Source organism: Euprymna scolopes, chromosome 9 (assembly GCF_053919585.1).
Source record: "Euprymna scolopes isolate OS-2025 chromosome 9, ASM5391958v1, whole genome shotgun sequence".
Classification (NCBI taxonomy): Eukaryota; Metazoa; Mollusca; class Cephalopoda; order Sepiida; family Sepiolidae; genus Euprymna; species Euprymna scolopes.
In genome coordinates, this window is record NC_136490.1 from 77780587 (window position 1) to 77807612 (window position 27026).

The 27026-nt window shown below is 34.1% G+C and overlaps 1 protein-coding gene and 1 pseudogene across 2 annotated transcripts in view; one reads left to right on the forward strand and one right to left on the reverse strand.

Annotated features, from left to right (window-relative positions):
* Positions 1 to 27026, forward strand: part of LOC145284716 (uncharacterized) — a 242171-nt gene that overhangs the window by 83329 nt on the left and 131816 nt on the right. The window lies entirely within an intron of this gene.
* Positions 23414 to 23530, reverse strand: LOC145285447 (5S ribosomal RNA; annotated as a pseudogene).

A 27026-nucleotide genomic window follows, 5' to 3' on the forward strand; every position in this document is an offset into this window, starting at 1 on the left:
TTTGAGAATATTTGGAACTGCAGAACCCGAATGAATCATGTGGACTTGCCTAGGGGCAAAGGGTGCATAGGCTAAATTTTCTCCCTCGGGAGAATTCTCGAACAGCGATGAGCATATCAACAATTTATTGTCATGTGCTTCATTGATTTCACTGCAAGTTTCGACTCAGTGAATTACAAAAGCCTTAGGGACGTCATGCATCATGATAGCTTTTTGACTAATAGTTCTCAACCTCATCAAGGCATACTACACACACTCCTGAACAAGAATGAAGTATTACAGGGAAGAATTTGATTCCTTTGTTGTTCAAATGGGCATCCGCCAAAGATGTGTGCTCTCTCCCATCATGTTCAACTACATCATTGACTGAATCCTAGAGAAAAGCTTGGCTGTCTTCACTGATGTCAGAGTTGTCCACGGCTACTTCATCACCGATCTCGATTTTGTCAATGACATTGTAATGCTTAGCGAGTCCTATGCAGAGGTCCTAACATGTACTTGATGAGGTCAAATAAATGCTTCCAAGATAAAGATTCTCTCTGCAAACTATCCTTACCTGACCAAGTATTTATAACTAAGTATCCCAAACTAGCCTAGTTTAGGATGCGAAAACTGGTAAATTTCCCTTAACTTCAATTTGAGATATCTCGTTTATTTTTTGGGTTATTTTGATAAAGTTTTGATTTAAATAACATTTAATCTTTTTGCTTTATAGATACATAATTCTTTTTCTTGTGTCTTTAATAGTTTTTTTCCAGGTTACTTCAAGTTCTGTCACTAATTTTGGTGAAAGCGGTTTTATTTTTTACACAAAAAAAATGTTGGTGTTTTTCAAATTTAGTACGGGCGATATTGTGAGTCTCTAGGTATAAAAAAATAGTACCATTTTAAAAAAAGGTCACTTATCAAGCTGGTGAGCTTAAAAAAGGGTTTTAAGTTGTTTTTCACAAAAAAAATCTAACTTGAAAACTTCAATGAAAGAAATATGAAAGAAATTCAATTGAAAAAGTTCCGGCACCATTTTGTAGAGAAATATCTCCTCTTTAATAATCTGTTGGTGTCATATTACTAAGCTCATAAATCAAGGAGCGCCACTAATAAAAATGAATGTACCTACACATCAAGATTTAGAACTTAATACCAAGTGACCGAATCAACTGTCAGCATGAAGGAGCCACAAGACCGAACGAAAATGTAAACAAACAAATTGTTTCACTATGGATTTGTTTATTTAAAAGTTATACAAAGTTATAGAAAGTTATTGTTTAAAATAATATTGTCAGTGCGACAATAAAAGAAATGAAAATTTACAATTTAAAAAATAATGTTATTTATTTTCTATATCTTCTTTCAAACATTCATATGTTCTTTGCTTTATCTTCTTTCGGTTGGATAAACTTCAGCATTGTTAAATTATCTTTTAAAAATTAAACTGGATACATTTTAAACCAAAAAACATTTTTAGTTGCGTGTGACTGACGGAAAAAAGTTTTTTCATTTTAAAAAATGTGCCTCATTTTTTGTTTACTTATTTCTCTTATGTTCTGTCGGGTATTTTTGATATATCTAACATTTTGTTTTTTTTATTAGACTCTATAGTTACATTACTTAAAAATTAAATTAACAGAATATAGATAAGTTTTAAGTTATGTGTAACAAGTCATGTGTAAATAAAAAAAAATTAATTTCATATAAAAATGTGCATTTTTTTTGTTTATATTCTATCGGGCATTTTTGTTAAATTGGAAGATTCTGTTAAATTATTTTTTAATTACACTGTACATTACTTAAAAAATAATAACTGAAAATATAATTAAGTTATGTGCATGTGGCACAGAGAGACTAATAAAAAAAATTAAAATAAACCTTTTCAGAAATTTTCTCTGGTGGTCTGGGAAGATATAAAAAGAGAATAACTGCTAAGTTTGAATTAAAACTAAATATATAACTAGTTTTTAAAAAGTGAAAGAAATGTTCCATTCATGTTATTGAATTAGATTAATCCCTATTTCTTTGAATCTATCGAAGATTTGAATAAATGAAAGCATTATCAAAAGTAGAGCATAGTGAGTAGCCTTTGCTTAGTATCTAAGTAAAAAATAAAAAGATCAGTGTTTGTGCAGACTTTTCCACAGGATTGAACCATGCTTTAATCCAGAAGAGGTTTGCTAAAAATGGAAGAAATTTTTTTTCAAAGGTTGATCTAAGTTGGTTATCTACAAATATCTGTTTACGATGAGTGCTCAAAACTACTCTTTATAAGTACCCATAGAAGTTTGTACAAATTTAAACGGTTACCATTCAAAGTTAAGATTGCATATGCCATCATTTAACTAGTAATGAACACATTAGCACACTGTAATTTGCGACAGCCTACTTAGATGATATTGTAGTGATCAGGAAAAGCGCCAATCAACATAAATCACATGTGTGTGAGGTGTTTAAGACAATCCAGGAATATGGATTTAAATTGAAGGAGGAAAAGTGATTTTTTTTTCTTTTAATGAATAATTAAAATTATGGACAAAGCTGGTGAGCAGACCAAAGAGCAAGCTTGTGTGATAAACAATATGCCAGTTCTTGAAAACATTGTCACTACAAAGTTTTACTGGTTTAGCAAATAATTATAATGCATTTCTTCACAATCTGAACTATAAAAAAATGAAAGAGATTGTATCTGGATGACAGAATGCCAGGCGGCATTTGAAAATATATATATATAAAAAAAAAAAAAAAAGAAAGTATAATTAATTGGTAATCGGCCCAGTACATCTTTACTATATATATATATATATATATATATATATATATATATATATATATATATATATATATATATATATATATATTAAAGGTGTACTGATTATCAAATTGGCCGATTACCAATTAATTATACTTTTTTTTTCTGTTTTTTTTTTTTTTTAATTACATTTTCACCCTAAATAAGGCACATTGCCACTGTGGTGTAGGGGGCTACTATCAGGGGTAGCAACTACTGGGGCACTATGTTGGGATTTAGGCAGCAAGATGTCGGTTCACGTTACACTTGAACTTCTGTATGTCAGTACAGTTGGGGAAGCAGGGACCTGGAATGGAATTCCAGAGTCTAGCGGTTCTAGGGAAGAAACTACTTGAGTAGAAAGATCTTCTACATCTAGGGATCTCTACTGTGTGGGGGTGGGATTTAGCTGCCTGTCGGGTTTGCCTAGGGTGTCCACGTCGTGGGGGCACAAGTGTCTGCAGTTCGTCAGAGCATTCACCATTAAAATACTTGTAGAACAGGCAGAGGGATGCAACGTTTTGTCGATGGGACAGAGGCTGAAGCTTAGATGCCAGTTCAGGACCTATCAGATTGCCGACTCTCTTTTGAACCTTGTCTAGGAGCGAGAGACTAGCAGCAGATGCACCAGCCCAAATGTGACAGCAATACTCCATACATGTGTCTTATAGAGGTACAGGATACTTTCAGGTGTCAGTAGTTTTCTAACATGGTAGAGAGAGCCCACCTTCTTCACAGCGGCCCTGGCAATGTTTTCAATATAATTGTTCCAACTCATGTTTCCTATGAACGTTAGGCCAAGCAGTTTGAAAGATGTACTCTCAAACAGGGAGTTACTGGCCATTGCTATTGGTGGCAGAAAAGGTTTCCTGTAATTATTGAAGGAAATCAGTTTAGTCTTGGCAGCATTGAATGTGACCATCGATTTTTGTCCCCCATTCCACTACAGATTGGAGGTCATCCTCTATTGATTTTTTGCCATTTCTGTAGTTATGTATTCATTTGTTTTCCTGTCGTGCCTGTTATAGAGTGTGGTGTCATCATCATATATACCCATCTCAGAGGCAGTTTTGTCGGGGAGGTCATTAATAAATATTAGAAACAATAGAGTTCCAAGGATAGACCTCTGAGGTGCTCCCGCATTTATATCACACTGTTTAGATGTACGACCGTCGATGACAACCTGGATTTTTCTCTTATCTAAGAAGGATTTAATTATGTTAAGTATTCTACCAGTGATACCATATGATTTAATTTTTCTGAGGAGCCGCTCATGCCATACCCTGTCAAAAGCCTTAGATATATCTAGAGCCATGCTCTGCCCCCCCCCCCCGCTTTGTCCAGTGAATGGTATATACGTTCAGAGATTACAGTGTGGATGTCTGCGTGGAACGGGCTTGTCTGAATCCATATTGTTTGTCAGTCAGAAGTTTAGCATCTGTAAGATGACGGACTAGAACATGCTTAATTATGGTCTCAAATATTTTGGCGAAAAGTGGGAGAAGGCTAATGGGGCGATAATGTGATGGGTCAGTTCTTTCGCCAGAATTCTTGAATACTGGTACCACAGAAGCAGTTTTCCAACAGCCCGGAAAGCATGATTCTGGAACTGGAGCTACTTCGGCTGAGCACTTTTTTAATAGCACAGCTGGGATGAGATCATGTCCACATGCTTTTGAAGTGTCAAGGTTTTTTATGATAGCATGTACCTGAGCAGGGGTGATTTTTAGATCGTCTAGCATGGCGTCTGTCCGCAAAGGAAAGTCAGGCAGGGGGTGGTTGGAAGGGTCCAGTGTGGAGTTTGAGGCAAACCAGCTGGCAAGCATAGCCTTGTCGGTTGTGGAGCAAACAACCTTGTGATTGTTTGTTAGTGGAGGAATTGTTGATTGCTCATTATTTATTACACTGTTGTAGATTTTCCAGAAGTCACGAGTTCCTAATTTTTGTGCTTCATAGCGTTTTTTAGTGGTTTCAGTAAATTCTCTTTTAACTGTTGCTATTTCTTTCTTAATGTTACTTCTAGCTTCTATATACTTATGTCTGTTTGAACTGGACTTATGTCGGTTAAATCTGTGGTATGCATGCTGCCTTTGAGCAATGGCAGTTGCACAAGTCAAAGTAAACCATTGGGGAGAGTGGCGCTTGCTATAAAATTTCCGCATGAACCATTCAGTGGTCTCATTTGCGCACTGTTCAGCAGGAAGAGAAAAAATATTTCCCCATGGGCCTCTCTGATAAGATCTCTGATGGCTTCCCAGTCAGCCTTTTTATAATATCTTGTTGTTTTGAGCACTGGCTCTTCAGTTTTGGGTCTAGAGTTTAAGGCGATTTCGACCATTATCACTGATAATAAGCATTCCCGAGTGGGCTGTCAGCATTTGTTATACACTCCTTGGGAACTGTGGTCAGAAACAGATTTAGAAGTAATGCGTGTTGTTCTTGCTGGTCAGGGAAACGGGTTGGAAACGTAACCATTTGTGATAGGGAGTGAGATATAGTGAAGCTATGTGTTGTGCTGCCCGCTGCATCTGTGTGAGTAGAGAATCCAAGCCAGTTTTTGTGGTGAACATTAAAGTCACCAAATACATGTACTTGTGCGCTAGTGTCGAAGGAGAGGGCTGTGTTTATGCTGTCAGAGACTTTGTTTATTATGGTGCAGTCCTCGGTCGAGGGAGAGCGGTAGAGAAAATAAAAGTAACTAATGTTATGTTGTATGTTTAGTCTAAAGCACATAAAGGCTTGATCGTCCGATTCTAGGTTTGTTTCTCTAGTCAAGGGGAGGGTGTTACGAATTTAGACTCCAAGTCCGTGCATATGTCTGTCAGAGTCCTTATGGCAGAGTGGGAGATAGCCAGGCATGTTAAAGTAGTTAGAGGAGATTGAGGAGTGTAGGTTAGTCTCGCTTAGTGCTAAGATATCTGGGGTATTTGTTAGGAGAAATGCTTCAACATCAGCTAAATTAGTTCTAAGCCCACGGATGTTAGTGAATGCAAGCCTCAAGGGAGGAGGCAAGTTGGATTTGTTTGTCCCTAGGCCTGGTTTAAGCTTATTTTTTTTTATTGTACTGTCATCATGTTTTTTAAGCATTTCAGTTAGGTAAGGGGGAGATGAACAAGAGGTTATGCAGGGTATCAGATATGCAACACAAGTAGACCATTAGCTGACCTTTCTTCAATTAGGACTGTGGCCTCAGGAAAGCCCATCTGGGATGAGTGCAGGATCCTTTTCCATGCGCGACATGGCACTACAAACATCCTGATATTATACAACTGTTGATGGAGCAGCCGCTCTAAGCGCTACCAAAGAGTTAGGGCCCTGTACTACCAGTTGGAAATAGCAGCCAGGAACTGTCAATCCGGTACCCTCAACCCATCAGAAGAAGGTCACCCCAATCTTATTGCATAGTCATGTATGGTACTCAAGCACTCCTAAGGGGTGGGATGTGTTGGAAGTGGGGAAACGGCATTCATTGCCCTAGACAAGAAACAAGATCTACCACTAAGTCTTTTGTCGATTCACTATGATAGTGTCTCTGCGCCTGACTAATAGGCAAAGAAGGAGTATGGAAGCCGGGCGATAGACAGAGCCTATCTACTCCTTAAGCAATTTAGGTTTGCAAACCGGTAATTTGTTTGAGTCACCAGCTCTAGGAAGGTTGTCATCCAAGACTGGAGAGGCTTCCCTCCCCTTTGGTTTAGTTTCAGAGCTTTCCTTCTTCTAGACAGATGATCTGGAAAGATCTACTGGGTCCATCAGTCCTGAGAGGGTTTGCTCAGCGCCTGGGTCCTAATCCAGGTATTTCTGCAACCCCGCGTGGTTAATGTTACAGGGTTAGTTTGTAGAGGTTATATATCTAATGAATAGTTACACTCCTCAAAGGTATTTAGGGACATGTAGTGGAAGCAGTTATGTGAGCAGGCTTGTTAGAAAAGCGTTAGTGCCGATTAAGACTTTTACCTTTAGGTTTTTCCATTTTTTTTAACTTTATGTTAGTTTAGGTACAGGATAACGTTATAGTGTGAGTAGGTATTAGGAATTAAGCTAAGAATTTTACCCAGTCACTGTATATTTAGATTTCCGAGGGTTAAGATGTAGGTGCAGTACAGTAAGGGTATAACTGGAGGTACATTTTAAGTCATGGCGTATTCCGTATGTATAATTAAGTAAATAGATATAAGGGCAAGTTTTCAGTAGATGCAGATAGATAGAAGTTGTGTTAGTGTTTCTACTATTGAAGGGAGATAATTTCAGTTTTCATTTAAGAGTCATTGAGCGTTTTGCTTAACAGGGAGTATCGGATTTGGTTTAGTATTGTTCGTTGCAAAACCATCTAGGAAGAGGCAATTGTTATGCAATGAAGATCGCTTTGCATCCGAGTGCATACTTTGGCTGGTAAGTACCAAACTGGATAGGAATGAACTCTAATGCATGTCAGAGGTAGAAATGTATAGATGTTTACTGATGACTGTTAGGCGGTTAGCATGTGAAAGTTAGGAGGCTGAGGCTAAGACGTGTGTATAATGTAGGGTTTTAGTGGCAGCTAGAGGTGGGGAGCAGATTGTTAGCTTTCAAGGGTTGGAGTTATTAACTTACAGAATACAGTAAAGTTTCATTAGGATTTAGAGTTTCAAGTATTGTTTTAGCTTGGGAGAAAGGAATAAAATTTTTCCCTTCTTTTCCCCTATTTTGCATGCAGGTTAGACATAGGCAGGCGTCTTGAAGGTAAAGAGAAACAATTATTTCGTCATGATTCGGAATTCATATTTATAGGCAGTCGTTAAGGTTGGGGACAAAACAATTATATCTATTCAGAAAAAAGTCCTAGTGACGCAGATTTCAGTTACAATTATAGTAACAGTTAATTCTAAGCTATATCCAATGGTTTGGTAGAGATATCAACGAAGCCTCTTTCTTAATACAAACGAGCATATGGTAATTGTAGATATTAAGTAGTAATACACACGGACGAAAAAACGCTTTGGATAATCACAGATTTCAAGGTAATTCTACTAAAATAGCCATATTTTTTTAAACCAAAGCACTTCAAGTCTTCAAATTACTACTGTTTTGTTCGGAAATGAATATACTTTCAAATGAATTAATAAATATGAATGTACATTATATATTTTAGGAGTTTTAAGCAAATAAAGTGATAAAAATGTGAACGTCATAAAATGGCGTTTTCGGTAAGGTTTTGTAATGACCCCCCCCTGTTTTCTAAAGGTCCGTACCGTGATTGTATGAAGAATTTCGTCATGAAATTTGGGAACCAATCAGTAGAGGTGTTAATCTTAATACTGTCAAGTGTCCGAAATATTTTTGACCATTTCTTTTTTTGTTGTGTTAAAAATAAGACTTTAATATGACTAGTATCGAACATTTTGAAAAAAAAAATTCTTCGGACACCCAGTAGTAAGTAAATCAATCTTTTTACTATCTTTATCAATTAAAAGTATTATTTTATGTTGAGTAGGACCGCGGTAATTGATAATTTAAAAGGACGTACTCGAAAAAAAATTGTTTCTATTTCTCGAATTTGGTCAAATGAAGTTAGTATTACTAGAAGCAGCAGCAGCAGCTCCAGCCTGTAGAATAAGCCATAGCACAGCACAGTGTATAAACAACACGCGTTCTTTAATTTTTATTCAAGAACGAATTAAGAAAAACATGAAAATATGAATATAAATGTTCTTATATGTTTAATTAGAGCTATTTTGTTATCAGAATAACATTAGTTTAGAACTATTCGGTTTTCAGAATGTATAATAACAACAATCCCAACCAATTGGGCATTATGAATCTGTAGCAGTGTCAGAATCTTTGGGAAAATCGCCATTGCAAATTTGACACCCCTAAGACAAAACTGCGAAAAAAATTTAAAAATCATCGTAATTTCTGTTTTTAAAGTGGGTTTTTTATTTTATTTATGGAATATACTTCCAAAATAAACTATTAAAGTTGTTTCAAACATAATAAAAATATTATTTCTTATTTGTTAAAAAACCGTGTTGACAAAATATCCGCTCGCGGTGATTGAATACGCGGACATTCATTGAATCTGTTGCAATTTCTCACATTTCTCATCAAATTTAAAAACATGGTTAAAAAAACAAAATAAACTTTTGTAGATTGCATGCACTTTTATTCTTTAAATTAGTTTTGAACAGCGAATTAAAACAATGTTTTACTGCGAACAGCCACAAATGTTTTTTTTTTTTCAAAATCAAAATAAGTATCAAAATCTCGTTTATACATAGGTTCGAAAAAGTTGTCAAAAAACAAATATATAACAAATAAATGTTATCAAAGGCAAGATAAGTTACTTTTCTACCTAACTGGATAATTTTCTAGTGTTTTTATTTAATGTAACATGTTTATTCAACTCGAAAAACGTACAGTGTTTACCGATGTATTGGAAAATTAAAAATGGCGCCCGGCCCGACTCTCTTTGACACGGTAAGTTTGAGAAAAGGAGTTAAAAATAAAAAAAAACTATACAAAATACTGTTAAAAACTCACCGAATATATGTCAGCCTATGTCACATGTCACGGTAACATATATTGAGCGAGTTTCTAGCAGTATTTTGTCTACTTTTTTATTTTTAACTCTTTTCCACAAACTTACCGTTTCAAGAGTCAGGCGCCATTTTAAATTTTCCAAAACATTGGTAAACACTGTTTTCAAGCTGAATAAACATGTTACATTAAATAAAAACACTAAAAAATTATCCAGTTATGTAGAAAAGTAACTTGCTTTTGATAACATTTATTTGTTATATATTTGTTTTTTGACAACTTTTTCGAATCTATGTGTATAGTAATACAAACCCTCAAAATCTATATCAATATTCTTGAAATTTTAAAAGAAAACACATCAAACTACAATTACGAAGCTTTTTATTTCGTTATTTTTTTTTTCTACTTATTAAGCGAAAGATATTTTTACAACCTGCTCCAGCGTAGTATAAACGGCCTATGGAATTAACACCTTCAACCTCGAAAATAGAAATCAACAAATTTATGGAATTTTCTTTGAAATTTCGCAACGCAGTTTCTTATTAAATTAAAACTAAATATAACATTTTCTGACTTATTTACCTGTCGAATACACACACACATATATATGTATGTATATATATATATATATATATATATATATATATCTTTCTGTAAAATATTTATTTGAAATGGAAACAGCATTTTGCAGTTAGGACAACAAAACAAAAATGAAGTAACGGTTTGTATTCCTAAAACACTCTTTAACCCTAACAATAACACTAAGTTCGAGTGGCAAGCCCCCCCAAATAAAATACCTTGGTAAGCCACATACAAGCATCTAAAACAAACAAACAAAAAATAGATCCTTCCTTAAAGAAAAATACACATAAAAATAAATTGGTTAACTGTCCTAAAATGCTAGAATGGCCAGGAAATGGTGAATTATTTTACATTAAATTTTTGTGAAACTAACCGCTCCCCCTCTAATATTGTTTTTGTTAGCTTTGTCTCTCAAGTTTTCAGTATGTTCACACATAATTTTCCTTAGTCCCTACAATTAATTCAAAGTCCGAATGGCAACCCTCCCCATATTCTCATTGCATAGAAACCCTCTTAAAACTACACATAATCATCTTAAAAAAAACAAAAAAAACAGTTAACTGCCCTAAAATGCTAGAATGACCTATATTAGGAAATTATTTTACATTCAATTCTAAAATAATTTGTTTATCTTTCATTAAAGTTTTTCATGGCATTTTATACATAATTTCCTAAAAAGGTAGAATCACATTTTGGAGGGGTGGTCAGAAGGAGTTGAGTGGGGTTAAACAGAAGGTGTTAATCTACAATAATACCAAAGAAATATTGCAATATATTCATTTTTAAATGGTCTTATGTTTAGATTTAAGTTTTTTGTACATAAAGCACATTACAATTCAACTTTGAGTTCTCTAACTTCTTTTCTCTTTATGGATACATGGCATTTTTAAGGAATTGCTGCATATTTATGCACATTTACTGCAGATTATTTGGAAACCATAAACTTTGGGAGATTTCCAGTTGCATATTCTAATTCCTTGTATAAAAATACACTTATATGGTAAATTTCATTTCTTAGTCTTGTGTTTTAACAAAGATATGACATTTTTACTGAAAAAGTAGTGTAAAAAATGTGACGAAACGCATATGGTCTTAAAGAGGGAAAAATATCCAAACGTGTGAGGCACAAAAATAGCCATAACTTCCTTAATTTTAATCAGATTTTAAAAATTTAAAAAGATTCTTTCTTAGCTCATCAAGCTCTTTTTATACATACCAATATTGAAATATTTCAAGCTATTTCAATTTTTTCATGTGTATTGCTATATTAAGTATATTACTTAAATAAAGTTCTTCTGACTTCTACGGTAGAAAAATAAATCCGCGTTTGTATTAATTTCGGAAAATTTATCCTGCCTAATGGTATTTTATCTCTAGCCTTAGTACAGAGCATGGAATCAATCATTTAAGCTGAAAGAGAACGTGGTTGAGTTTTGCTGGGGGGGGGGGATTTAAAACTAAGCAAAGAAAACAAAAAGACAAATTCATATATAAATTATTAAAATACACATAATTACAAATTACAAAATGAAATAAGAAATTTAAAAGAGAAGAAATAAAAGTTAGTATTTTTTAGGACTAGGATGATTTAACACTTAACTTGCTCTGCGCACGACAGCACTTTGATAATCGGCCGATTACTAGGTTTTCTAATGCCGATTTACCAGCAAATTTTGTTGTCATAAATGATACTAATATTAATTATATTGTAAAGGAAGACAAGTTAACTCTCTCTTGTTTGCCAGTGAAAATTTATCGAAGATACATGCATCATCTACATCATCTTATTAAATAGCAGGTATGATGTGATGTTAACATGTAGACTTTTACAACTGCACAGAATTTGAGGCAAATAGATGCAAACATATGGAAAATTTCAGTCCTTTCTCTTCCTATTAAAGTGATATTATTATTTTTTACTTTAAATTACTTACGAAGACAATTATTATTTCAGTTTTCATGTTGAGGAATCGTACAGTAAATTGCGACAATGTGCGAGCTGAAAATAAAGCATTCTTCATCAGTCATACTCTTGTTCCTCATTTTAATAATCTTGCTACCATTACATATTTTTATTTTTTAGCTTTAGATAATGTATATTTTATTGAGAGAAATTATTAGTAGTCATATGTAATTTAAATATGTAAAAAATTAGCTAAATATTAACAACCTTCAACCATTATGGCAACCAGTTTCTGCTGGAAGTATTTTGATGGCAATCCCAAGAATAAGAATACAGCTGCTTGCAAATTGTCAATCTATCCCATCAAAAGGTGTCAAATCAGCAAAAACTTTTACAACGACTTATATGTTAAACCATCTTAGAAATGTTCATCCAAAAGAAGCAAAAGTTGCAGATATAAAAGGGAAGCACAATGAATATTCAGGGACAGACATTCCAGGAACAAGTGGCAGCAACTATGAGCCTCCAGCAAAACACCAAACTACTGTAGAATTAATATTAGCAAAAAAGAAAGTTTGGAATACTAATGATCACAAGTCAGAAGAAATCTATTTGAAAGAGAAATGATTCAACCATATTCTGTAACATCTAACATTGGATTTAATAGGTTTATTGCAAAACTTTGTTCAAATTACAGCATTCAATTAAAAAAGTACTTCACTGTAAAATAATAGCTTTTAAATGATTTTCAACATTGTAACTCAGACTGTGAAGACAACGATTACATCTAACAGAAATACAGCTTCTCACTTTAATCGCTTTCTATTAGCAATTAGCAAATTAACTTAATTTGGAAAAACAAACTAATTCAAAGTTTAACAACATGGTAGAATTCAGCATATTATATGCTGAAAATAAATTAAGAACAATGAAAAGCTCTTGTAATGTGTGCTGTTGATAAGATTCCTACCTTAACAACTTACCAATGAGGACTTATTTAAAAAAAAAATCATTCAGTTTCTGAGTTCATTTAAAAAATTCATCAAAAAAGCAAGTCACAGAACTTCAACCATATCAATGATACTTACAAATTTAGCTGTGAGGTTATTTCTGTCAAAAGCTGTCCAATCTAATTATATTATTTCTGACTTTAATGGAATCCTTCTTGCCATTGTTGAACAATTCAAGATGTCAATGGAAACCAGATTTTCATCTTATCTAAATGATAAAACTTGTGTATGTTTACTTTCCTAGATCCATGATTCAAATATTAATTTTAAAAGATTGACATAAAAAACATATTTAAAATTGGATTCTTCATCTACTTTCCACTGATGATAATGAAGCAGAATACTGAAGGTCAAGAAGCACGAATGTGTAAATTAAAACATGGCAACTTTGAAACCAACTGACAAAAATGTAATCAGTAAAAATGTCACAAAAGATGCTTTTATCACTCCTAATATAAGAAAACAGTAGGAAGTAAAAGTACAATTATTTCTAATTCAATTTCGGTCTTTATTTTGAAGTGTGACAATTTTTAAAGTATCATCAAATAAAACCAAATAAAATGACAGTAAATATGAACATTTAATATAATTCTATGCATAATGATTATTATGCCTATTTTTTTAAAACAATTCCAGCTGCAACTTAATTATAAGTTGAATGCTGACATACTCAATTTTGGTGGTGGAAATAAAGTACCAAATGTTTTAAACATATTAATTTCAAAATCAGATATCACAAAACTATTAAAAGATACAAATCTGGAATATTACATGCCTAATCAATACCTATTGTAAAATGTTATATCTAAATGTTAGCTCTTTATGCCATGTTTTGTTTTTCGTTTTTTTGTACTTCTAAAATAATATCCTCAAGAAATGTAATAATTTTATGTAGTGTTTTTCACTTTGTTTATCATGGCGACATAGTTAAGTAAACGTATAGAATCAATATCAATTTGATTTTAATAAAAGAGAGAGAGCTACATGTATCGATGATAGATTTCTTTATACAGTTGGTATTTCTTTGCGATTCTGTTGAGGTCTTCGCTTGGTACTGATCACATTCATCCATTTGAGATAGTTCCCTCAACCCCTCCCCGGTCAAACATATACAGAGAACAATCTTCAGCTGTCCTTCAAGGCTTGTGGCACAAATCACTTGTTTTGTATTGTTTATTAAATTGTTAGGTGAAAGTACAGACTAGTTAGAAAAACAACTTCTCCTCCACATGTTAAGAAATGGGTTTCTAAAAAGTTTTCTGTATAAGTCCTAATTGTTTTTTTTTGTTTTGTTTTTTTAACATCATTATTTTATTTTTGTATTGGCTTTGTTCAAGTTAATTCTGTGATTGTTTACAAATGATTTATTTCCGGTTGATTCGGACCGTTCTGCTTTGCATTGAATGCCTAGAAAAAGTCCCTTCTGATTAATGTTTACCGGTTTTAAAATTAGCAAACTAACTTGGCTGTTTTTTAGAAGAACAGAATATTTTTTATCTGGTAAATGTTAATCAGAATTGGATTCTACATCTACTTTCTACTGATGATATAATGAAGCAGAATCAGCAGGATACACGTCTTCAAGCACTTTTTGAGGGGGGTCAAGAAGATCAAAGTAAAAGTAAAACTGTTCAAACCTGTTTGATGAATTAGCTTCAAATAAGCGTACAGTAAAAAATCAAAACTTAGAGCAGGTAGAAGCGGAATTATACCTGGAGTCTGCAACTATAACAGAAATACAAGAATAACAATCTAAACTCAAAAGGAGTAAATCCCTTATGCTTAAGTGCACAAAAGAACTTGGCCATTACATTACTTTACTACTACTCGCAAGAGGTGATGATCCATTTCAGTGGTGGAAGAAGGAAAGCTTACCACTGCTGAGTAAACTGGCTTCAAAATATTTAAGTGAACCACCTTCGTCTGTGGAGAGTTAGAGGCTCTTTAGTACAGGTGGTAATGTGTATGAACCTATGAGGCTGTGCCCGAGAATAGAGAAATGCTAATGTTTCTACATTACAACTTAAAAGTATTCAACTACTACTGAGGAGACTATGAGAGCAGAGGAAGCAAGCAGTAATAATATAAAAGGGAGTAGAGCAGCAGCAGGTGTAGAACTTCAGCTTATAGTTATTCACTTAAAGAATTACAATAATAATTGGTAGTTGGTTTTTAATTTCTTTGTTTCATTATATACATTTAAGAATTGGAAATTGTACTTTGTATTTTGTAATTTTAGTTAATAAAGGCAAAAAGCCATAATAGTGGCCAGACACTTAATTAAATGTTAAGTTAAATTAGCAGTTACTATGTTAATTTGTCAAAGCTATCTGATGAGTCACTTGGCAGTGATGAAATAATTTAAATTTAAGAGGAAAGAGAAAAGTAATTAATTGGCTGATTAATTGATAAAGTGGCCGATTACCGATTAATCAGCAAAATGGCCGATTAGGCTGATTAATGATTACATGCCGATTAATTGGTACACCTCATATATATATATATCCTGACATAAGAATTATTTCTACAGAAAAGTAAGTTACTCAAAAATCGAAATCGAAGCATTGGGTATTATTTTTGTTCATGGAAGACATTTAGTTTTGAAAACCGACCATAACTGTGGCCGTCCTACAGAAACAGAACAAGGCCTCATCACTAAAAAAATGATGTCATGCATGAAGTACAAGCAACCAAGTTGAGCAGTCAGACTGTTGATAATGAATGAAAGTTCTTTACATATATAGATTCCACCTGACCTTAAGAAACGTATCTCTACCTATAATAACCAGAACCCTACATCTCTGACAATCCTTATTAAAAAAAAACTCAAACACTAGAACATTCCTTATATTTTAAACTGGTCTATCTTTCCTAACTCTATCTATGCTTTCAATTTTTCCCCCTTCTCACTATCTCCTCTGTATTAATAACTTCATATGAATATCTGCTGCTTTGAATATTAGTCATCTCAATCTGTGTTAATAGGCAATTTACCTAACACAAGACTATCTCCCACCCTTCCTTTTCTTCCTGATTCATCAATATACTTTCCTTTTTAACCTAAAATGTAGACCACTACTTAAAGGAATTTTCACTGAACTTTTGGAAATAAAATAAAAATTCTTTTTGAAAATAAAATAAAATAAATTTAACTAAATTTATTTTTAATTCAACATTTGAAGTTTATAATTCTAGTTGCTACAGTCTCAAAATCATATTAAATCTATAATAACTATAGTATCTTATTAATTTTAAGTAACTATAAAATTAAATTAGTACTGTTATGCCTTGTAACCTTCCATACAACATTCAAACCATCTGCTTATGGTTTGAAATACTTACCAACTATAAAATGTTTTGGATAATCAAATATTTCACTGTAGTTCTACTAAAATAGTTATATTTTAAAGGCCAAAACACTTTAAATACTCAGAGTACCACTGTTTTGTTTCACATGCTTTAATAAATAATAATCTATGATATATTTCAAGAGTTTTGAACAACTAGTAATACAAATGTTAATACCATTAATCGACCATTTTCCTAACTTTTTTATGAATCTCTGTTCTTTTAAACGTTGGTTACTATACTTCTATGAGGAATTTTGTTGTAAAATTTAGAAACCAATTAGGCAAAACATTAATTTCACGTATTGTTGGTCTACGAAATAAATTGGGCCACTCTTTTTTTGTTATTATAAGTCTTAGACGTCAACATGTATTCAAAATATTTTTTGTGCCTCAACTAATAAATAAATCATTATTTTTACTCTGATTGCAGGTTTTCTTATTTTGTAGTAGTAATTTTTAATTACCCTATCAAAAAAAAAAGTTTTCCTTTTTCAGCAAAAGTCAACAATTTAACTATTTTGACTGATACTGTTATCAATGCTATCAGCCAGAAGCAACAGCGGTTTATGAAAGAAATTGTTAGTTTTGTAAACGTTGATTAATTGGGAAAAAAAAAGAAAATACTTTTTTGCTTAAAATTAATACGCTTTATGGTTCTTTTAGTAGTTCCTTCAGGAAATTGTTTTTTCAAATATACTCAACATTTGAACTTTAATTCTAATAATTGACTTTATAGCTGCTAATAAACTAGATAAATTTTTACATGTGAATATTCTAAAAATCTTGACAGAAACATGAAAAAAATCTTTGGAATAGAGGAATCAATTTTGCATATAAATTTAATGTAAAATCTATTTCCTGGCTATTCTTACCTTTTAGAGCAGTTAGTACTCCAAATTCTTTTGACATTTTTTTCAAGTTGAAAAATTAGTATAAAAAATTACCCTTAGGATAAGCCTTTCTTTGAACATGTCATACTATTAACCCTAAACTTCAATGAAAATCACCCCCTCCCCCACCTACTATTAACCCTAAGCCCAAGTAGCAAGCCCCTTCTTAAAACTACACATAATTGCCTAAAAAAATGCACAGAATTTATTTCTCATAGGAAAATAAATTAACTGCTCCTCACGAGAATAGCTCGGATATGGTTGGCTATTTTACATTAAATTTATATGTGAAATTAATCCCCTAGTCTAAATTCTAAAATAATTGTTTTGTTTTTCTTTGCTAAGTTTTCAGGGTGTACATATGTAATAGCCCCTACACCACTTGCCCAAAATATGAGTGGCAAGCACCTCACTCCCTACAAAAACCCTGTTAAAAATCACAAAGAATTATTTAAAAAAAACAATTTCAGGGTGTTGCACAGAATTATTTTTAAACAATGGTAGAATTGTATATTGGATGGGGGTGGGGTGATTTAGCGGGAGGTGTTAATCTACAATACCAAAGAAATCTTGCAATATATTCATTTTTAAACAGTGTATTATATTTCGCTTTCTTTACAATTCAATTTCTTTTCTTTTAATGGATACATGCTATTTTTAAGATATTGTAGTATATTGATGTGCATTTACTGCAGATTACTTAGAATTTTTTATGTGTATTTTCAGTAAGATATTCTGATTACAAAAATACACTTATTCACAAAATTTCATTGCTTAATCTTGTGTTTTAACAAAGATATAACACTGTAAAGGTAGTGTAAAAAATATGGTTAAATGCATATGATCAGGGAAAAATATCCAATTTCCTTATATTTAGCCAGATGCCCTTTAAGCCATTTAATTTTTTCATGTTAATTCATTCTCTTCTTTTACCCTCAACAGCTAAAATACTCTATAGCCAATCTTATGATAATATCTTTTTCTTAATAAAAAAATAGAAAAACTTTAAAAAAAAAAAAAGAAATAAATTGTTTTTGTGAATCAGTAAGATCTCTGTAAAATTTTAAATCATTATCTTCAGTTTTTCGAAATAGATTTTGTTTATCAATTCAATGTTCTTGTTTGGGGTGGTACCCATTAACTGCTGAGTTTATGGATTCTGACCTATCAGTTGCTTCTATTTTTAACCACATTCTTGTCCAAGAGTGGGAAAGCATTTCGGTGCATGTTGGGAGTTTTATATTGACTTTTGACCATAGTTTTTGCAATGGTAAATTTACCATAAGGATTGTTCTTTTATTTGAGATCTGAAATACTTATAAATGTGAATTTTGAACACCAGCAAAATATAAATAAAACCTTGTTCTAATAATTGAACTCTTAAGGTGTGAAAAGAAATTTGAATATTTCCAAAGATTTGATATGGACATAGGCAAGGAAAATTAATGCTAAAGTTAGGAATAGAATTTCTAACCTTGACCTAGTGGCTCTAAGTTTTATGTTGTAAATAAAATCTTCTAATAAATATATTGTTTTATTTAAAAAAATTCAGGTATCGTTTTTGTAATTGGAAATAAGGCTTAACACTAGTTTAGGTAACTTTTATCATTATTAATCAGCAGAGTTGTACTACTATTGAACAAGAGAAGAATCTATCAGGCATGTGTATGCAGTGTGATGATGTATGGAAATGAGAAAGGCTTACATCAGATAACTCCAGAGAAAAATTAAATCTGAACAGCATAGCAAAATATGTGCAGAAAAGGAGGTTTTGTGATGGTATGTCATATTGAAAAAATGACTGAGTGTTCTTGAGTTAGTGTATGTAGAACAGTTGAGGTAGTAGGTTGAGGAAGGTCAAGGATGAAGCATTACAAGCTGATAATGCCATCTGTAAAATTTCACATGTAATATCCTTAAACAATCCATATTTTATTTGTTGGATGATTTTTAAAACAATTATGACTGGAAAAAGAATAAAATTAGAATTCCATTGATATTAATTTCATATTAATTACATTAAATATTTTATATTTCAAATTAAAATTTTTTCTAAAATGCTAAAAACTAACGATCCAGAAACGTAAATTGTTTTTATTTTTATATTTCTTCATGCATTATATCCCAATTAAAATGTCAAGGTTAGATTTGTTTGGATATTCTTAAGATTTCACAAGTATTTAAATCCCATATGACCAGGTCTAGTGTCTTTTTTTTAGTACCAACTAGAAGCAAGCATACAACTGATGAAAGTTAATTAAGACAATTTCAAAATGATAAAGTATGTTGATGTAGATTAAGTTTCATATAGATAATAAAATTATTTATATGCATTAAATATATATTAAATAGATGATTTATATGCATTAAATATATATTAAATATTAGATGATTTATATGCATTAAATATATATTAAATAGATGATTTATATGCATTAAATATTAGATAATTTTAAATGGTACAGTAATTTCTTTAAAACTGTTGAATTTAGCAAGTTGATAGTGGAATAGTGAATACTAGCAGTTCAACCCGGCTTTTTTCAGGCCCTATTTACTGTTCATAACTTCATATGTATATATATATATTAAAAAGTTTTACTCATGTCCAGGTTACCTACATCTAAAATTTTAATTGTTTAGACCCAAAATTGGCTGAATAGTTTGCTAGAGACCGCAAAGGTCAGATCTTTTGAACTTTGACCTCTTGGCAGCCAAATTTTTGGCCAAAAACGATTAAAAAGCTTGCCCTATGTCTGAATACACTTGATGTAAAATTTCAAATGTTTAGACCAAAAATTGTCTGAGTAATTTGGTAGAGACCACAGAGGTCAAAATTTTTTTAACTTTGACTCCAATTTTGATTCCTTAACCATTATTGTTTTGGGCTCAAATCAAATTAAAGTTTGATCCATGTCCAAATAACCTACATCTAAAATTTCAAGTGTTTAGACCCAAGACAGTTTTCAGAGGTCAAATCATTGAACTTTGACCTCTTGACAGCCCAATTTCTGACCCAAAACCGATTAAAAAGATTTTTACAGATCTCAACACCTCATATCAAATCTCGAGTCTGTAGATGGAAAAGTGACAGAGTAGTTTGGTAGGAAAATGTATACACACACACACACACACACACACACACAATTTCACTTTTATTGATATACGGTGTTGCCTGGGTGTTTGGAGGTGTATGTTATGTTGAGCAAAAAAAACAGAAAAAAGTGTAGTAGGAAGGCAGGCTCTAACCCGTACCATGAAGGAGGAAAAGAACAGGAAAAAAACTTGACGTCTTTGCTGTTACGACCACCATCAATCTGGAAATGACATAGGTTTAAATTAAGACTAGACAATCGAAAAGAGGGGATAACTTTTGAAAATATCGACGAAAAAAGCAACCCATCCCTGTAGAAAAATGCTCAATTGAGGGTGAAGAAATGAATTTTTTTAGCCAATTTTTCGGTATTTGTTGTCTGAAGGGTCGAGCTTCAAAACGATACTGATCTTGTTAAAAATCCGTCACCTCTGTCGAAAGTTTTAGGCAGATATGCAAACACACATACATACATACATTTATATATTGGTAGCTCCAATTTTCGACCTAAACCAAAAAAAAAAGAAGAAAAAAAGCTTGCCCTATCTCTGAATACCCTTTATGTAAAATTTCAAATGTTTAGACCAGAAATTGTCTGAGTAATTTGGTAGAGACCGCAGAGGTCAATTTTTTTTTAACTTTGACCCCTATTATGACCCTTTAACATTTATTGTTTTGGACTCAAATCAAGTTATTAAGTTAGATCCATGTCCAAGGAACCTATATCTAAAATTTCAAGTGTTTATACCCAAAATTGGTCGAGGAGTTTGGTAGAGTTCTCAAAGGTCAAATCGTTGAACTTTGACCTCTTAACAGCCATATTTCTGGCTGAAAACAGATTACAAAGATTTTCCCAAATCTCAATACCCTGTATATCAAATTTCGAGTCTATAGACTGAAAATTGACAGAGTTATTGCATAGGAAAATGTACACAGACAGACAGATACACACACACACAGACACTTTCACTTTTATAGATATATAGATAGATTAACTTAATTTCCTAATAAAAAAGAGCTGGACTTTCCCGCACTAAAATTTACTTTATCATTATAGGGAGGTAAGTAAATATTGATTCTGGTGATTTTTTTTTTTTTTTTTTTAATTTTTTAATGCTTACTACATATGCATGTGTGATAAAGTGTTTCTGTTATCATGCTAGCTAACTCCTCACTTTAGAATTTAAATAATTATTTTTAAAAAATGAAAATCTTTTCAGACAAGGCATAAAGCTTACACCACAGATGGCTAAAAAAGGGGCTAAAAAAACAATATTACTACTTCAAGGTCAAAAACTTGCCAATGATAAATGTTAGATGAAATAGATTCTGACTGAGAGAACAGCAAATCTTTCCTCTTTGTCAGAAACATCGTTCCTAGAATGTGAGGACTAAAGGACAAAATAAGGGAAGCGAGAGTTACGTGGGTGTCGAAAGTAAACTACTCTCAGTTAAAAACAAGGTTAGTTTTAGATGTGGGAAAATTCAGCATGCTCTACGGAAGAGTAGGCTGATTAAAAGTGCTCACCCAACGCAAAGGCTCACCTTTTATGTCCATTTAAAAAGAACAAAAAAAAACCTGCCTTTCCCATTATGCACTGCAAGTACATAAATGTTGGTCATTTTGTCTCTCTTCTTTCACATGGAGTAACACAGGTAAGGACTATTTGCAGATACCCCTATAGTACTTACCAACACAACAAACGCCCTCATGTTTGTGCCTTGTATAGGCATGCGCGACAACAAAACTTGGGTTTTTATAAGCAGAAGTCTCGAGGTTGTCAGGAATCTACAGGCGCATGCGCAAGAGAAGGGATTGAGATAGTGGTATAAAGGCAGGTCGAGTGAGAAGGTTGTTGTTGTTGTTGTTGTCATTGGACGTTACAGTGACGCGTGCGTTAGCAGGTGATTAAGAGGCGGTTTATTTTTGTGTGTCAAATCGCGCACCTCGGTGAAGGTCATATAAATCGTTCACCTCGGTGAAGGTGAAGGTCATACCCCCCCCCCCCGATCCCCAGGATCAATAAAACACCTCATAGTCCTTTATCAAGCAGGCCTCCTCCTCTCATGCTGAGGCCTTTGGAAGACTTCTTTATGGGGTTGATATTTTGAATTTCGTTGCAGCCATTCCCATTCAACTGTAAGGAAACCCAACGTGAGTCTACATCGAGTTGGGGGCACACCATTCGCTTCTTGATGATCTCAACCTCCTCTTCCTCATAACCATAATGTCCACCAGCAGGGAAACATGACGCTGGTCTAAGATATGTTGGGGAACGCCATCTCAATTACATTATTTTTTGACTTCGTCCCTGTTACTACTCCCCTTCCCCACCGAGTAGTACACTTCGCATCGGGAGGCTTCACCCACACCTCCTCACCCATTTCGAAGGTAGCTTCCTCACCTTCAACTCTTGTATTTTTGTTATAAGCATGCCGCCACTCATAAGTAAAGATGGCTCTATAAGGTAGTGTTATTGCATTTTGTCCGGTCTTTGGCGAGATGTACCAGAATACTGCCTCCATATGGGTGAGCAGCAGCCTTGATGGTACGATGATGCCTTTCCACTATTCCATTGCGATTTGGTCGATATGCTGCCCTAAATATTGACGAACACCCAACTTGTCATACACCTGCAAAACTTCCAACCGAAAAGCAGGAACATTGTCCATCAACAACTCTGCAACTGGCCCTCTCTCCAAAAATACTTCTTTGACAACTTTTCCGATCTCCCACGCAGTTTCCGATTTAATCTCTCTCCAGATAGGAAATCTCCCTGGTCCACAGTCAATCATCGATATACAGTTTGTGGCGATAGTGCGTGACATCAGTGGCCAACCGTTTCCAGTCCTCCAATACATGTAGTTCTCTGCCTCATGTCTGGACGGTGCGGGATCAATCGACTGGCATTCCCTGCAATTTTCCACTACCTCCTTGACTTCTTCCTTGGTAATTTCTGAGTTAACTTCCCTTGCCAGGAACAATGTCCACTCTTGACTAAAAGTGGTGCATATTATGCGATTCTTTAACCTCCTCTGTTGCACAGCATACAGAAGACACACTCTTTCCCTCCTGCAACCAGGCCTTCTTTACTCCCATACATTATATCCACCTTATTCTTTTCTGATGGGACCAGCATAACAAACACCTTCAATTTCATCCATCTATCCATAGCTTTTGAGCCCCTAAGGGTCATAGGCCATCTACAACTTTGGTAGATGTTTTTGTTGCGATTGAGTTCTTTTTTTATGGGGTGAGGGTGCTGGCCCCATGCCCAACCATCCCAGAAGGTACATACAGCACCTAGCCTTCCCAAATGGTCACCCATCTGGTACTGGCCAGGCTCAACGTTGCTTAACTTCGGTGATCTGATGAGTACCGGCGTGTCAACATGATTGTGCCGTATATAAACACCTTCAATTGGAACTCCTTAATCAAATCCACAAGCACTCCAAGTCTTCGCATTTATATGGGAGTAGTCCTTTTTCTTTCTTAGCCATGCTGCATCTTCCACAGTCATCCTCTTATCTCCAATATGCCAGACTACTTGCATCACATCATATTACTTGCTCTTCACTATTGCTGACATACCATTCTCCCTTCACTGGGTCCTCATTCTTTACTCTCGTGATGAGTTCTCTTATCATGTTTACGACCTCCTTCATCATGTGGCCCTTCCAGCAATCAGTACTCATCTGCTGTTTTATAAAACTGCACGTCATCCTGAGCCAACCAGCAACGGGATAGTGTCTCACCAACTTCCCACAGACTGAGAAAAGTTTTGTCAATTATGTCCCAACTTCAGCTACTTCATTTTCTCATTTGAAGACAAGGTTTCCCTTTCTATCTTGCTACAGTTTCCATCCCAAAGCTGCTCTGCTGTCTAGCATGTCTGCTGGTTTTATAGTTAATCTATATTCCTCAATATGATTTCTCACCTTCTCTGCTGTCATCTCTGCCTCCTCTACAAGAATGTCATCAATATATGAACTAGTGGCTCCATCCACTTCGCAATCCTTCTTCAATACCGCCTTCAAGACAGCAGTCATGATTTTCAGAGCTGAACTTAGCCAAAAACCCACTCTCGTCAGACAATACAGCTGTCCCTTATACTTGACCAGTTGGTACTGCCAAAGCTTTTCGTCCACGTAAATCTGCAAATAGGCCAACTTCAAGGTCTACGATCTTAGTGGCCAGCTCCATCCTCCTCCATTTCCTCATAACGTCTTCGCATACATTGATTCCCTCTCCAGTATGACAGGCTATGTGTTTGTTTAGCTCCCTGAAGTTCAGTACAAGTCTAACCTTGTTCTTGGTATAAAGAGGAGTGCTCCTATAAGTGGCAGCACTCTCTTCCCCTGACTAAGGCCTCAGGATTCCCTCTTCTATCCACCTCTTCATTTCTTTCTCAAATTCTTTTCTCGTCTCTCTGCTCGCAATGTGCTCTCATAGCAATCGATTTTATTTCATAGTTTTGACGGCCCAGAGATCCATCGCCACTCCACCTTTCACCATCAAATTTCGCCAGGAAATCTTCACCCTTGATACAGCAAGCCTCTGGTTTTTGTGCTTTGATGTTCTCTGCACTTTCTATTCCTGCCATCTTTATCATGCTGAGGCATCCAAAAGTCACTTGTCCTTCCCTCACTGTAGCGCCTCCCTAGCTGATTGATTGCCTTCATACCTAGCACCATGTCAACACCATCGACCAGACGATCCAACAAAAGCCCATTGTGCTCGCTCCATGATTTAGTGACATTCCTTGCTAACAGCGTCATGGTGCAGCCCATGTCAACAAGAGCCATGACTCTTTTGCCATTGACAACTACCGCTAATTTTGGCAATGATTCATCTGGCGCCATTTCCCCACAGGAGGGGTAACTACTTGCACAACAGTTCCCCTTTATTCGTTTCCCTGGTCTCGGGAGGTGACACAATTTCTGCTGATGTGTCCCATCTGGTCACAATGGTAGCATGTGATCCTTGGTCTCGGTTCTTTACAATCTTTAATCAGGTAAGGACCCTTGCACCAGAAGCACTTTATGGCAAATCTACACTCTTGTCTCCTTGCTGCCTGCCTCTTATCATCCACTTGTAGCCACTGCTGCAGCTGGACCTTTAACCAGAACTCTAGTGTGGACCAAGAGATCATCCACCTCCATGTTATCAATCCCTGTTATTCTCTGTAGCTTCACAGAAACTTCTTCCGAAAACCGTTCACCAGGTACAATCTCAGTCATTTCCAGGCTCCTCCTTACATAATCAGCCACTCCTAATCTCTAAGGCAAAGACGTCGATTGATTCATCTCTTTAAAGCTTGCCAGTGCCTCAAAGGATCCCTCTGCGAATACTAATTTAAGTCGCTGTTCTACCAAGGCAAGGTTTTCTTTGTCTTCACGCATTTGCTGGTATATTGTGAGGGCTTCCCCTTCTAAGTATAATGGTAGCAAGTTAACCACATCTTCAATCTTTTGAAGCTTCGCCACCATCTTTAACTTGTCTAGCCATTTAACTAGGTCCCTATCTCCAGTAAAGGGCCTCAACATTTGATCACTTAACCTTCAGTCAGCCATGTTCATCAAAGTGTTGTGCCGAAATGGCTCATGCTCTACAGAAGAGAAGGCTGGTTAAAAGTGTTCACTTTTCTTACACAACACTTTTTCCGATGCCACTCAGTTGTTGCAAACTTCATATATTTTATCTTAGACTGAGAGCTCAGAAAAAGACTTTGAGATCAGAAAAACATTTGCATGGAGTGCATGCCACAAATTGAGTAAAGTTGGAAGTTAGACTCTTTGAAATAGTATGGTACTTGCTCAGGATAGCTTGCAACATATCTTGGAAGAGCTACACCACCAATCAGCAACTATACTGAGATCTACCACCAGTATTGTTGAAAATACAAGAAGAAAGGACTCAAGTAGCAAACCAAGCCAGCAAATTTATTCTCTGGATGTCTTCAGACAATCGTCCCAGTTGAGGTAGAAGAGTCACAATCATCAACAACACACAAGACAGAATTATAGTGTACAGAAATTGCCAACAATCATGCAAAATCGAGAATGTTGTAGGAGCCGTGTGTATTCTTTAGTGAAGCGTCCTGAAAAATGGTGGTGATGAGATGATGCAATAGTTAAAAAATTTTATGTAAAGTAATTCTTAATTGATTTCTAGGTGTAAATTGCTAAAATCTGTTATTTTCCAAAGTGCAAAAACATAAATAGCTTTCAAAATTGATTAAATTCTGTTATATCTTTTTACAACATTTTTTTGAAAGGCAAAAACTCTACTGATTTTATTCTCTTAAGAATTTGTATGAAATAATTAAAATGAGGGAATGATATTTTTTTAATGCATAAAATATTTGTATTTATTTTCCAGTTTTGAATTTTCATGTACTTTAAATAATTTTCTCTCTGTGAATTTATTTTTATAATATGTAAAACTCATTTAAAAAAAGATTTGCTCCAAATAAAAGCTACATTAAAAAAAGGATAATTTAACAAAAGATAGAACATGTACAAAGATCATAATTGAAAAGATGCATAGTAGAAATAAATAATGAAAACAAAATTCTTAGAAAATTATTTAGTTTTAAGTTCAAAAAGCAGAAAATCTTAAAGTAGTTCTTGTTTTAGCTTGTTTTGCATCTAAATTATAATAATTTGAATTCCAGTATTTTGAAATCTTATTGCAAAATTTCCAAAAAGCTCTTCATTACTGATAAACTTTTATTAAGTAATGATTTGTTATATCAGAATGCTAGATTTCCTATGACAATAGTGATGAAATTTTTATAAAAATGCCATTAATTCAAAATTTATTTTATGAAAAAGTTCAAATGGTTGTTTTCTTATACATTATTTATATTCACAAATTATTATATTAATTTTTATTTTGTTGT